Source organism: Aethalodelphis obliquidens, unplaced genomic scaffold (assembly GCF_003676395.1).
Source record: "Aethalodelphis obliquidens isolate GAN/ISIS:26980383/991018 unplaced genomic scaffold, ASM367639v1 scaffold36, whole genome shotgun sequence".
Classification (NCBI taxonomy): domain Eukaryota; kingdom Metazoa; phylum Chordata; class Mammalia; order Artiodactyla; family Delphinidae; genus Aethalodelphis; species Aethalodelphis obliquidens.
In genome coordinates this window covers 7298390-7311669 of record NW_020837980.1, presented here as the reverse complement: position 1 = coordinate 7311669, position 13280 = coordinate 7298390, and the positions used below count along the sequence as shown (strand labels likewise).

Below are 13280 nucleotides of genomic sequence, written 5' to 3'. Positions count from 1 at the left end.
TCAAGGTAGCCTTGATATCACAAGATTGTTGCTGTAACTCCAGCTATTACATCTGTGTTTCAGGCAAGAATAGTGCTTGACTCAGCCCTGCTCATAAATGAGGACACACAAAGGAGTTTTCCTGGAAGGCCCATATCCACATGGCCAACACTTAGTAACCCCTATCTGCAAGGAAGGTTGTAAAAGAAAACTTCTCACTGGGCACAAAATCAGGTTTCTATTACTAAGAAAGATGTGGAGAAAGGGAATGGGATGGGCAACTAGCATTATCTACCTAATTTTCTCTTTTAGCATCTCTTTCCTCAGATGGCCTGTGAGCTCATATTAATATTAATTTTGTCATTAATTTTTGTAAGCCCAGAACTAGCACAGTACCATATTTATTATGTTTATAAATTAATGACGAAAATGGAACTCTCAGCTCATCATAGGTTAGAAGGAAGAAGATCCAAGGCAAGTATAACAGATGAGTAGATGACATGAGTTTACTGCATTTATACTATCATTCATTCATTTAATTGTTATTTCAACTAATATTAATTGAGTTCCCAGTCTGAGCCAGGCCCTGTGTCAGGCATGGGGGATAGAGCTATAAATACAACAGAGCCCCCGGCTTTAAGAAGGGGGTGGGGGGGCGAAGTTGGAGGACGATAGTGAGGGCTCCACTGGTAAACAAGCAATTTCAGGGTCACATGGTAAGAGAAGTGAGGAGTGGTCCTGAGCCACCGTTTGAGGTTAGTAAGCTGTTAGTAGTCTGGGTGAAACACAGAGTGGGGAAAGAAGCAGCGAAAGAGAAGGGAAGATAGGTGGGACTAGACAATAAAAAAATGTGTAAGTCATACTCAGAAGTCCATAATTTACTCTTTCCAGCACACATACCTACTTGTTTCTGACAAAATGTTTGTTTCTCCCTTGGACTTCCTCATGAACGGATTTCCCGACACGTGGCCCTTAATGGATCTGACCCACTGACAAGCTTCTTCTGGCCTAACCTGTAGTCACAACTGTGTTCCATGAGCCTTATCTGACATGGTACAACTGTCTTCCCAGCATCCCATCTTACAAGGTGGTGTTCCCTGGTGGACCTGTTTGGGAAGTGTTGGTCCAGATACATATTTCTCAAGCTTAGCAATCTGATTCCACTGACACAATAAAGAAAAAGTTGCCAGGGATTTCCAGAGAAAGGAATTTATCCCCATATGTTTCTCTCCTTTCAGATTCTCTTCTTTTCTGAATCCATCCTCTCAGATTCTTTTCTTGAAAATCAAATCTGATTACATCACAGGGCTTGAAGTGCATGAATACTCACTCATCTAGTTAGGTTACTTTCAGGGAAAATAATTAGAAAGCAGAAATAAGGGTTGTTTACAAATCCTGCCAAGGACATTTGGTGTGATCTCAGGAAGGCTTAACAGGGATGTGATTATGGCTAAGAAAACTCAAAACAAATTATACTATATGCTGAGGAAAGAATGCATTAACCACATGGGGCTGAGGTAGGGAAGAGATTTTTCTGGGTTTATCCGGGCTGGACAGAGGTAACTTCACTGACTTCTGCAGCCACCAGTAAGGCACACTCTGATTCGGAGGTGGGGATACCTTATCAGGTACCTGGATCCTAGTGCTTTCCCTAAATAGTGGACACAGATATTCAATCATAGCAAATTTCATCTGATTTAAATGCTGGTCACATGAAAGGTAGCTGTCATGAGTCAGTCAACTTGTTCACCTCTGGATGCATGATAAAATCGAGGTCAGGACCCTCCTGGTGACCAAGAGAGACTAGATTAAGGTTCTTCTACTTGGTGAGCTCCTGAGTCCTGGTTTAACAATAGCCACACTCCTTCCTGTTATCACTCATCCCTGTTTCAAGACCTCCATAAAAGAAGCATGACTATGGCAGATTCATTTTGTTGTGCAGTGGAGGCTAACACGACATTGCAAAGCAACCATACTCCAATAAAAGTTAATAATAATAATAAAAAAGAAGGATGACTATCACAGCAGAAAAAGGGAGGAAGGTCCTAAAAAAGAAGGAGGGGTCAACATTGGCAAATGCCACAAAGGGCACCAGAAGATGGGGACTGAATTTTTCCATTAGATTTGGCAATTAGGCAGTGACTGGTGTTACTCAGTGGAATTAAAGGTTGACAAGGGAATGAGAGCTTAGGAAATGTTAACATTAAGGCTGGAAAACTCCTCAGGGAAGAGGATCCATGCCCTACAGAGTCTCTTAAAAAAAGTTCCCTCGGGCTTTACACTTGAATCATAGAGAGCTTTTCTTGTCTCCAAATCCTCCAAATGTAGATTAGCCAAAGTGGGGTCTTACCATCCCTCTCCTCAGTTCACCTCTGAGGTAGAGGAACTAATGAGCTGTGCAATAACTAAAGGTCAAAATAAAAAGAGGAAGAAACAAAAAGCCTACAAACCCAAACTCCAAACAAAACGAATCAAGCCCTGAGTAAGACGAGCGGTAACAAGTTGTGCTTCAAATGTAATATTCCCGTTTCGATGATTAAAAAAGCAAAAGAGCAAAGAAAAAAAAAACCCAAAAACTGAGTGTCTGGAGAATCAAAAGGGACATTTTATAACTGGAATGCTTCCTTGCACCTCATCCATTATTCATCCTCATCCCATTTCCCTCCAAACTGATAGCTGTTCCTGAGTTGTGGGCTTGTGTGAGCACAAGTCTGGCCCAAAGACTGGATTCTGTCTGGTGGCTAGAGTAATCGCATGCCGTAAAAAAGAGGTGGAATGGTGAAAACAACACACACATCTGCGTTTCCATATGAAAGCACTGCTTTCCTTCATTGACAATTTGCTATATTTAAAGGTAGATGCGTGTGCATATGCGTGTGTGTGTGTGTGTGTGTGTGTGTGTATGTGGTGGAGTGGGGAGCGGTTTTCTGAATCTGAGCCCAGCTCTTTCTAAACTTGGTTACTCACGTCTGATTCATTCGCTGTGTTTTTCGTCTCCTGTCTCTGTCACTGCCTGCTGCTGAGAAGGGGGTCGCTGAATCATTGCCACTCCAGATGAAAAGCAATTCAAACCCAGTCCTGAGGGGATGGAAGGGCTTTTTTTTTTTTTTTTAAAGCGTCCGCAGAAAAAGCCTCCTACTTTCCGGGGTGACGGTGGAGGGCAGTTTTGCAAGTCTCATCCCCGGGCTATGGAAGATTTTGCTCCGTGAGAGTCAGCGAGGCACCGGTCATCTCACCATTTCTGGCTTTCAGGTCCACGGGCCTCGGCTGGCTGGGGGTGTGCGACCGGCCGGGTGGCGTGAGGGCCGTGCCGGGGGGTATGGGGCGGGGAACCGACAGCCCGAGCGGCTGCGCCACGCTCCCCGCCGCTTTAAAAGCTCCCACAATGCAGCGCTGGCGTCCCAGTTCCGTTACACTGTCTCCCGGCGCGGGCGAACCGGCGAGGCGCGGGCGGGGTAGCAGGGGAGCGGCGGCTGTAACCCGAGCGCCCGGCCGAGGGGGGCGCCCCCGCGCCGCCGCTCTCGCGCGCTCAGCCAGCGGCCCGGCGAAGGGGCGGAGCCGCCAGCCGCCCGGCCCGGCCCCCGGCCCGGCCCCCCGCCCAGAGGCACCGGCCGCGGGAGCGAGCCGGCCGCGGACTCCGCCGCTTACGCTCACCCGGCGTCCCGCACCGCGCCCGCCGCCCGGTGCCCGTCTCCTTGCCCAGCCTCGCCTGCCCGCTGGCCCGCGGCATCGGCGCAGCGCTGGGAGCGGTTCCCGCCGGCGGTGCCGCAGCTGCCCGCGCGCTCGCACACCCAGGCACCGCCGCCTGGGGCGTCCGCGCTCACCTAGCGCCGGCCGGGAGGTGCGCGGAGAGGGCGCGCCGGGGAGCTGGGGCCTCCCGCCGGTGCGGGGCGCGCTGCCGGAGGAGCGCCGGGGAGCGAGGCGCCCCGGGCTGCGTGGCCGGGGACCGGCGCTGGGCGGCCGCCGGGCGCCGCCGCGTCCCCAGCGCCCCGGCCGGCCCCGCGGGGCGGCCTGCGGGGGCGGCGCAGTTGCGAAACTGAGTAAGTATTAACTTTACTAGGCGGCCGAGATCTCTGGGCAGCGTCCGGGACCCCTCCCTCCTCCTCCTGGAGCCTCCGGGCTCCCCCTTCCCCGCCCCTCTCTCTGCACCTCGGATTTCTTCGTCCGATCTGCCCCCGCCCCGCCGCCCCCGCCGCCGCCGCCGCCGCCGCGGGCTCCAGCTTCCTCCAGTTCACCTTTTCCCTCCTGTCTCCCCTTTGCGCGTTCTCCTCGCCGCACACACGCGCTTTGACCGAGAGTACGAGCTTGTTTCCAGCCTCTGTTTCCTCCCAGTGTCCTTGGCTGGGGAGTTTAGAGGCCACTTTTGTTGGAAAGGGAAATGTATGTCTGGCTTCTTTAATTTCGCTCCAAATGGAAATCGGATGCTCGCTTGCCGAGCGACTGCTTGGTGAACGCTTATTTTTTTCCTCTGAAAAGATGATTGGTTTACAGGTTTTTAAATGTTGTTTGAACGATTAACCATCCTCGGTGCCTATTTCCCCTTGCCGCCAACCCGTCTGGGGAGGGGAGTCCAGAAGAGGGGACTTTCAGAGTAATTCCGTTTTGCAAACTAGAAACTTTGAGAGGGTATGTCGCGGAGAGCTTAATAAGATTGAAGCCAAAGGGACGTGAGCTTTGAGTGTGGGGTTCTCGTGTAGCACAGGATCTTTCACGCCAGGTACCTGGGCTCGTAAGCGAGTGTTGCGTTGTTATTTTAGCATCCTAGAGCCGCCTGGTTGCTGAACCACTACTTTCTCAGCATCAAACGGCATCTTGAGCAGTGCAGGCGTTGGCTATAATTGCGGGTCAGTATTGCCCCTGATCTTTAGGCATTAGACGGGAAATAGATGCAGGGCACGTTTCATAGCTGACTTAAACCCGTCAGGTTAACCTTGTCAATACATCAAAGCATTGCGTTAAAAAAATTCCTCCAGCCTGATGACACAGAGGGACGAACATTTATGGATTTTCCAGTGTAATGTGCCACAGGAATTCTTCGTTAGATCTGTTTTGTCTGCAGGAAGCACCTTTAAATATGGATAGATTTCTGATTTTCTGTCGGTGGGATTAACCACCCATTCTGGTAGAAGGCCCCAGGTAATCTTTTATTTATTTATTTATTTTTAGATTTATTTATTTTTGGCTGTGTTGGGTCTTCGTTGCTGCGCGCGGGCTTTCTCTAGTTGCGGTGAGTGGGGGGCTACTCTTCGTTGCTGTGCGTGTGCTTCTCATTGCGGTGGCTCCTCTTGTTGAGCTCTAGGCGCGCAGGCTTCAGTAGTTGTGGCATGTGGGCTCAGTAGTTGTGGCTCGCGGGCTCAAGAGCGCAGGCTCAGTAGTTGTGGCTCTGGGGCTTAGTTGCTCTGAGGTATGTGGGATCTTCCCCGACCAAGGCTCGAACCCGAGTCCCCTGCATTGGCAGGCGTATTCATAACCACTGCGCCACCAGAGAAGTCCCAGTCTTTTATTTTTTAATTTTCTTTTTTCTTAAGTCTTTCATCTCTGGGTTGCCAGGAGTTGGCAATCATATTGTGAAAGAACAGAAAAATGGGAAGCTTTCTTAATGGATTTTCAGCATCCCGTCCTTTGCCTGGGTGAGGCAGTAGTGAATGCCAGCTAGCCCTCTGCAGGGAGAGGTACTGCATGGACACAGGAATCAGGAGGCAGGACAGAGCAGTATTGTTTTGGAGGATGGTTTGTGTGAGATTTTATCTTTTAGCTGGCATATCAATTGTACTTTTAATTCTATTTATCCCCATGGGGAACTATCCCAAACCATAAATATTATATGTGACCATACCCCACTTAAAGAAGACTGAACATAATTTGATGATTGGACTTTTGAAGGATCAGACACAACAAAAATATAATTTGTAATGTAGACGGTAAAACCTTTCAAAAATCCTCCCCTTCCTCATTCTCTCTCCTTTTAAGAGTCTTAAGACGGTACTCTCGATACACAGTTGGCAGTAATGCCTTGAATTCTTTCTAGGTTCATTGATAAGACCTAATTTGGGGGCTTCAGTAGCTGAGGGGGACATCAGAGAGCTCAGAGAGGGAGGAAATCATGGGACTGTGCAGGGAGGAAAGGCATTTCAGTTTGCTGAAGTGGCAGCATGCTGCAGAGAAAAACAGTTTAAAAGAAGTGAGAATGTTTAGATTGTTTTTAGCGTGCATGTTTCCTGAATTTGTCATTCGGTTGAGATATTTAGGAATTGCAGAATTTAAATTCTGTGAGGTTGTGGTATCATTTCTTTTTGCCTAGTATTTTATTTTTATTAAGGTTTCGATTTTTTAATGTGAATCTCAATGCTTGGCTTTTGTAGCCTCTGTACTGTGTGGCTTGCATTAATTTTTGACTTGAATGACTTGGTCATTTTGAGAAATGATGAGTGTTTCAGAGTTTCTTACTCATTAATTGATCTGTCTTATGTTGATGTAGGTAATGAGAGTAAAAATGTTCAATGTTGAATATTGTTACTCCTTCCATTATGGCTGATTCCTGGCATAATGGGTTTGCTCATTTATTGTAAACCATTAGGGTCCTAGATATCTTGCTAGTGTTCAAAACATAGCAAAACTCTTTGCGGGTAGCAGTGGCGTGGAGATGGGAGTGGGATAGGAAAATATTGTGCATCATAACTCTGAGGATTGGATTTTAAAAATAATGTATCACCTGTTTTCTCTCCTGCTAGCTTGCTCCAACCCTAAATAGATTTTAAACTTCAAAGCTTTCTGCAAAATGGGGATATTATTACTAAGAGCGATGCTGTGACAAGTAGAACACCTAACTTGGTGCCTGGCCCATCTCAGCCAGTAAATAAATGGCAGCATCTGTGACTTCTTGAAAACTGAGCTCATGATTACTCAACCTTTCAGACTGTTCCTCCTCAGTTTTTCATCTCATCCATCTAATGAGTGGCTCAGGCCAGGAGGCTGGAGTTATCTTCCACTCTGTGTTCTGTTCTGTCACCCCCCAGCCAACCAGTTTGTCACAAAGTCCTGTCTACTTTTCGGGCATAATCTCTTTCAAACCTGATTTTCAGTCTCCACTATGCTCCCATCCTGGTTCAAGCCACCACCGTCCTCTTTCCCACTGCAGAGGCCTCCGGCTCACACTCTGCCCTTCCTTCCAGTCCCTCTTCCACCAGCAGCCAGAAAGAGAAAAAAGAAGTCACTTGCTCTTTAAAGTCTTCAGAGTTCTTATTCTTGGGGTAAAATATAAAATCTTCAACATTCCTACAAGGTCCTGTGTCATTTGGTCCCGTCCCCCATTTTCATCTCTGGCCAGCCACGTGATTCAGCTCTCTAGCAGACTCACCTCAGGGCTCCTGCTGGTGGTCTACTTCAGGACCACCTCCTTGAGTAATTTCTCATCCTTGGGTGCTGGTTCAGATATCCTCTATAAACGTCTTCCCTGAGAAGGCCACCCGTGTCGTCATGCGACTTAGAACCCCTTGATCGTCTCCCTCATAGCAGTTATCTTTTCCTTCTTAATATTTACCATAGTTTATAATTATGTGTTATTTGTTTAATATTTCTCTCTTGCCCCTGAGGGCAGAAATAATGCCTGGTTTATTCACCAGTCTATACCCAGTGCCTGGTGTTTATATAGTAAATGCTCAATAAATAGTTATTGTTGTAATGAATAAGATAGTAATACAACTTGTGATTTGTATATTGATTGCCTTCTTTATCACTGTTAAATCTGCTTCTAACATAAAAGCCAGGCTGGCTGTCTCCTACATTCCTTCTTTTTTGGTTTTATGTATAACATGAAATATCCTTTGCAGATATCAGGTAAAATGAATACATTGGAGCTCTGTGGAAAATTCATAAATAAATTGAGACACCTTTTAATTGGTGTTACCCTTGTGATTTTCTGTTGTAGATAATCCTTTTTCTAAGTACATCATTAAAGGAATTATGGTTTTTTCATCAGCACAGGATTACTGAAAGTAAAAAAAAACTTACCATGTCACATTAGTTTGCACATGTCATATGATAACATGTTAGTCAGCAGCCGTGGATTGCACCAGTGCTCGAATTCAAAGGAAGAAAGGGCAAACTGGAGTAGAAAAAGGAGAGTTATAGTTCTAAGGATGTTTAGTACTGTCCAGCTATTGCTGTGACTTGAATAAATAACTAGTGTCACTTGGCCATTTAGTTAAGGTGGAGAGGGAGTTGCTTAAAAATGGGAGCCACCTAGAGGTCTGGAAGTTCTTTTTTCCCTCTCACTAAAGCAATTCCTTGCTTTAGCCAAAAAAGTCTCATGACTTTCCAAGGCCAAGGAAGGCTTAAAGCTTGGAGTGTTTTTTGTCATGTGGTTGCTCTTTACAAAATATTAGCTTGATGTACTATAACTCTTAAGTACTTGTGTCTTGATTAATGTTTCTGGCCTCTACTTCTTACATAATCACCCACATTTTCTTTTGACTTTAGTTTTTTAGGGCTTTAGTTTCCTCTTAGAACTTTCCCTCACACCCTAGAGTGAAGCAATTCCAATTATTTTCTAGTTTGGTATCTGGTGGGTCACTAAGTGTACAGGGAACTTGGGAGTTGATTGTAGGATTTATTTCTTTGCACTCAACCTCTAGGTTTCCCCAAAATGTTACACGTCTTTGTGGTTTGGACCCTGAGATTTTGCCAGCCAGAAGCCAGATGCCCTTGGGTTGGGAGAGCAGAGCAGGGAGGATTAAAGCATTTTTAACCCCCTATTATGTGCCAAGTTCTGGGCTAGGTGCTCTCACAAAAGAAGAGTGAGTAGTTCAGCTGGTCAACATCATGAAGAGGAATCTTAAGCTTTTCATACATTTGCTTCACTCAAGGAAGTTGTCCCTGTTGTTTCCTCATTTCCCCACATTTTATTTTCTAGTCAGGAAGGCATGACAAGTAGAGATGTCCTGTCTAGCCAGACCCTTTACCTCACCTTGGTACTTATTTAGATCTGATTTTCCTTGTATAAAAATACTGGGAGTGGGGCTGGAGAGGGGCACACCATGTGATTTGCCTTTGTGGGAGGTCTTTGTGCCCCCAGGACATTTGCATCAGGAGTAGTCACCATATGCCCTGAGAAGAAAGTTCTGGTTGGGAGCCCTTGTTATTCTTTCCCTCAGGTATACATGCTTACAGGCTACTTTGGGTGACCTTGAACAAGTTTCCTGGAGCTTTTTAGCACCAATAATATTTATTGCCTATTTATTTCACATCCTTGCTATAGGATTTAGAAGACTTGGGCAATTTTTTTTGTCACATTCAGATGTATCACAAATCTCATTACAGTTAACTCCAGTGCTGTCCAAGTTTTAGGCATTGAGAAAGATATTTTCTTATTCAGCAGTGTATTTTTTTTATTTTTTTTATTTTTGCGGTACGCGGGCCTCTCACTGTTGTGGCCTCTCCCGTTGCAGAGCACAGGCTCCGGACGTGCAGGCTCAGCGGCCATGGCTCACGGGCCCAGCCGCTCCGCGGCATGGGGGATTTTCCCGGACCGGGGCACAAACCCGCGTCCCCTGCATTGGTAGGTGGACTCTCAACCACTGCGCCACCAGGGAAGCCCAGCAGTGTGTGTTTTATTCTTTGTTTTGATAAGAAATCCGATATAAATACAGGTTGTAACAAGAGGAGAATTGTGATAATTTTCCACCAGGTTCTATTCATGTGGGTGATATATTTTGTCACTCTTGTTAACTGTCATAGACTTCTGAGTGCTAAGTCATGTTTATCTTTAATTATAGTAATTTTATTATTGGAAGATCACTTTAAGTTATTCCAGATATAAGTATATACATTGAAAAAATCAGGGTTCTCCTAATGGATAGATGCTGGACAGAAAAGTAAGTTCTTACTTTTTTTTTTTTTTGATTCAAATATTTACTGAGCAGCTAAGGAGATACAAAGGTGATTAAAACATGGTCAAATGGACTTCCCTGGTGGTCCACTGGTTAAGACTCCGCACTTCCAATGCAGGGGGCGCGGGTTGATGCCTTATTGGAGAACTAAGATCCCACATGCCCCGCAGCACGGCCAAAAAAAAATGGTCAAAGAGGTGAGGCAAGTGCACAAGTAATAGAAAGCAAGTATAAGGCTCGCAGAATCAAAGTGGGATTTTAGTTCCCCAACCAGGAATTGTACCTGGGCAGGCCCTCAGCAGTGAGAGCAGAGCGCAAGTCCTAACTGCTGGACCGCCAGGGAATTCCCCAGTAAGCTCTTACTTTTATTTTTGCTTAAAATATTTGAATAGGTCTATAATCTCTGAACCTAGCTCATGCCCTCCATTGTAATTTGTCTAGTCTTGATTACCTGTCTCTTCTGTTATAGTCTACTGAGTATGGACATACGGTGCATATTTGAAAGAGTGCACTTCAGTTAAAAGCCTGGCTAGACCTGGGTAGCCTTAGGGAAGTTATGATACTGGCCCAGCCTCATGTTTCCTCATCTTTAAATGGGGCTACTAATTTGTCACTCAGGGCTAGTTTGGAATAAAAGAGGTGTCTATGTGTGTCTCTGTATGGAAATGAATGTATATGAAGTGTCTCAGTGAGGAGTTAGCACCTTTCCCTCACACAGCTCCAGTGAGCTCTGTCTGAACTGGGAGTCTGAACAGGCCTCGGGGCTCTTTGTCTGTCCAGACCGATGGTCTGGGAGCACCTGAGTTAGAGAAAGCACTGTCAGTGTAGATCATCCAAGGGTGGGAGTAGAACGTTTGCTAGTTGACATGGAAGACCCTCCCCACTCACCACAGTCTGGAGGTGTCTATCTCCAAGGCCTTTCTCCATTGGTAATGCTTCCTCTCATTGAATTTCAATCTCACTTCCCCTTGGCTCCTGACCCTCAGCGTGGAAAGAACATGCTGAGGTCTCTCTTGACATTGCTGCTCCTTCTAGCTGTCTCCTCTCTCAGCCACCTTCTTACAGAAGCCATCTATGCTTAATACTTCTGCCACATCGCCGACAAACTCGCTCTCCAAAGGTACCATTTCTTAGAAACATGTCTTGCCACAGGTACCAATATCTTAATTGCCAGCATCAATGGAAGCTTTTCACCCCAGTATAACCAAAGCTTTTTGTAGCGGGTTCATGCTGTTGAGCGATCTCCCTCTGTCTTTTTTTTTTTTTTTTTTGGCTGCGTAAGGTCTTTGTTGCTCAGCGCAGACTTTCTCTAGTTGCACCGAGTGGGGGCTACTGTTCGTTGCGGTGCACGGGCTTCTCATTGCAGTGGCTTTTCTTGTTGTAGAGCACAGGCTCTAGGTGCACGGGCTTCAGTAGTTGCAGCACACGGACTCAGTAGTTGTAGCACGTGGGCCCTAGAGCCTGCAGGCTTCAGTAGTTGCAGCATAAGGGCTCAGTAGTTGCAGTGTGCGGGCTCTAAGGCATAAGGGCTCTAGTAGTTGTGGCTCGCAGGCTGTAGGACTCAGGCTCAGTAGTTGTGGTGCATGGGCTTAGTTGCTTTGCAGCATGTGGGATCTTTCCGGACCAGGGATCGAACCCATGTCTTCTGCATTGGCAGGCAGATTCTTAACCTTGTGCCACCAGGGAAGTGCCTCCCTCTGTTTTGAAATTTCTCCTTGGCTTCCTTGTCACCACTCTTTCTTTGTTCATTCATTCATTCATTCAAAATGAACTACATGCCCTTACATGCATGGGGCTGTAACAGCACAAAACACATAGAACTCCTGTACTCATGGAAAGCATACTCTATTGGGGGAGTTAGATAATAAATGAATGAGTAATTTTATATTCTTTATATAATGATAAATGTTTTGGAGGAAAAATATATAGCAAGGTGGAGGAATTGAGAATGCTGGGGGTGGGAGTGGAGGTGTGATTTGGTATTGGATGGGCAGGAAGTCCTCACTGAGGAGAGCACATTTGAGTAGAGATGGTAATGAAGCAAAGGAGCCAACTCTGTAGCTGTCTGGAGGAAAACACTCGAGGTCCAGGGGACAGTGAGTGCAGAGGCCCTGGAGCAGGTGCATACGGGTGTGTGCACGTCAGAGCAGCCAGACCAGTTGCAGGAGATGAAGTAAAAGAGGTAATGGGGACCCCTACACTAGGGCCTTATTGGCTGTTACAAGGATCTTGGTTTTTACTCTTGAGTGAGAAGACTGTTAAGGGTCTTGAACAGAGGAATGAATGAATTGGAGAATAACGTGGAGTAGTCGGCAAGAGTATGACTTCTGGGGCTGGCTGTCTGGGTTAAGATCTCAGCTCTACACTTACTGGCTCTGTGACCCTGCAGTAGTCCAGTAACTTCTCTGGGCCTCATCGGTAAAATGGGAGTAGGAATGATACCTATCTCCCAGTGTTGTGAGGTTTCAATGAGTTAATATTTGTACAGAACGGAGCATGGCGGATCCTAAGTATTATAAAAGTGCTTTTTAAATACAATTAGTAAAATTGAAAAGGTTCACATTGCTGTCATACGGAAAGGGCTTGTCAAGGGAAATTAAGAAGTAGGAAGCCAAAACATGGAAACAGCCTAAGTGCTCATCAGTGGACGAATGGATAAAGAAAATGTAGAGTGTGTGTGTGTGTATATACACACACACACACACACACACACACACACACACACACACACACACACACACACACACACAGTGGAATATTACTCTGCCAGGAAAAAGAAGGAATCCCATCATTTGCCACAAACATGGATGGACCTGAGGACATTATGCTAAGTGAAATAAGTTAGAGTAAGACAAATACTGTATAATCTCACTTATATGTGCGGTCTTTAAAAATTTCACAAATGAGGGGTGGGGATGGAAAGGTGGGGGGGTAAAATGGGAGAAGGGGGTCAGAAGGTACAAACTTACATTATAAGTCCTGGGGATGTCATATATGGTATGGTGACTTAATAAAAAGAGAAGAAAAAAAAAAAGAATTGAAGCAGGAAGACCAGTTAGGATATGATTGCAATAATTCAGGCAAGGGATGGAGTAGATAAAGTGCTAGTGGTGGAGGTGGGAGAATCGTTGCGTAGTGGTGTGTTTGGAAATGGGGATGACCTATTGGCTGGAGGGTGAGATCTGCTTTTCCTTCCATCTCCGCTCTTTCAGACTAAGCCTTCTTTGCTGCCTCCTCTCCCTTTTGGGTTTGGCTCTCAAACACGGGTACCATTTGGAAATAGATTGGTTGTCATAGAGTCTAGGTCGTGGGTATGTCTGGTGGTCAGTGGGCAAGGGCTGAGACGGGGTGCTCAGCATCCTTCGTGGTGAAGCCTTGTCCCTTGTACTTCGCCAGTAGCATGCTGGTTGAGAA

At 46.1% G+C, this 13280-nt stretch overlaps 1 protein-coding gene and 1 long non-coding RNA gene across 4 annotated transcripts in view; one reads left to right on the top strand and one right to left on the bottom strand.

Annotated features, from left to right (window-relative positions):
• The window catches only part of LOC113632352 (uncharacterized), a 309091-nt gene extending 306031 nt beyond the window's left edge, over positions 1–3060 (bottom strand). For all 3 annotated transcript variants that reach the window (XR_003437769.1, XR_003437770.1, XR_003437771.1), the window contains exon 1: positions 2947–3060. This is a non-coding gene — a long non-coding RNA (uncharacterized LOC113632352). The remainder of the gene's footprint in view (positions 1–2946) is intronic.
• A 58-nt stretch (positions 3061–3118) lies between these two features.
• RASSF8 (Ras association domain family member 8) overlaps positions 3119–13280 on the top strand; it is a 129737-nt gene continuing 119575 nt past the window's right edge. The window contains exon 1 of the mRNA XM_027129411.1: positions 3119–3231. The gene's annotated coding sequence lies outside the window, so the exon portion shown is untranslated. The remainder of the gene's footprint in view (positions 3232–13280) is intronic.